The sequence below is a fragment of the Echinops telfairi genome, unplaced genomic scaffold, assembly GCF_000313985.2.
Source record: "Echinops telfairi isolate 266 unplaced genomic scaffold, ASM31398v2 ScPeMD7_7420;HRSCAF=8458, whole genome shotgun sequence".
Taxonomy (NCBI): domain Eukaryota; kingdom Metazoa; phylum Chordata; class Mammalia; order Afrosoricida; family Tenrecidae; genus Echinops; species Echinops telfairi.
In genome coordinates, this window is record NW_022111320.1 from 14,358,198 (window position 1) to 14,359,221 (window position 1,024).

Genomic DNA, 1,024 nt, shown 5'->3' on the forward strand with positions numbered 1-1,024 from the left:
CAAGCACTAAAGGACAAGTACAACATGAATCTGCTGAGATAAGCTTTAAAGGAAAAAATGCAAAAGGGGCATAGGAAAAAAGCTAGTGTATACAATCATTCCTGGGGTAAGGACCATGTAATATGGCAAGACCAGAGAAAATATAGGAATACATATGGTAGACAACTAAAGAGGAGGTGAGGAAAGGAAACAATTTAATTTTAAAAAATGGGTAGCGGGTGCACAGGGTACTAACCCACCCAAGGGGATGGTATTGTTCATATCTCTACAGGGAAAGAGGGACCAGACTTTAGCCCAGTGCTCCAAAATGTGAATGCAACATGCCGGCTGAGAGTAGGGAACCAGTGCAGAGGTTTGAGGGACCGGCCCCAATCCCAAATACTATGTGGACACCTGCCCCTCCCCCCAGAGGAATTTATTTCAAAGGATGGCATTGATGCTCCAGCTGCAGGAGAGGGACATATCTGATCAGAGCACATAGGAGCAGATGAAGGGGGAGGAGGACAGAATGGAGCAAATCCTGGCCCACCAGGCCTTGAGGACTATGTTCCTGATTAGAGCAGCCAGTCCACAGAGATGACCACATGGCTGGCCCCACTATGAGACATAACGTATTTCACTGACCCATAGCCCTACAGGAGACAACACTGGAGACAGTGTAGGAATTGCGCCCGATCTGATCCTGCCACACCGAGGCAAAACACTAAGGGGGTGCAAAAGAACAGCAAGTGGCGAGGTCCCCAGGGAATGCTGAAGGTGGACTTTGGGGCCAAGGCATGGTGGGTGCCCCAACAGATTGGACTGGAAACATTCCTAAAGGCCAACAGTCCTTGAACTAACTACAAGCTTTTCATTCTTTTTGTGTTTTGTTTTGTTTTTTGTCATTGGGTTGTTGTTGCTATTGTTTTGTTGTATACTGTTGCTTGGTTTTGCTCTGTCTTGTTTTTGTTCATGTTATTATCTCTGCAGATCTGTCTAAATAAGATAGGTTGGATGAACAATCTGGAGGAGAAAACAACGGGAC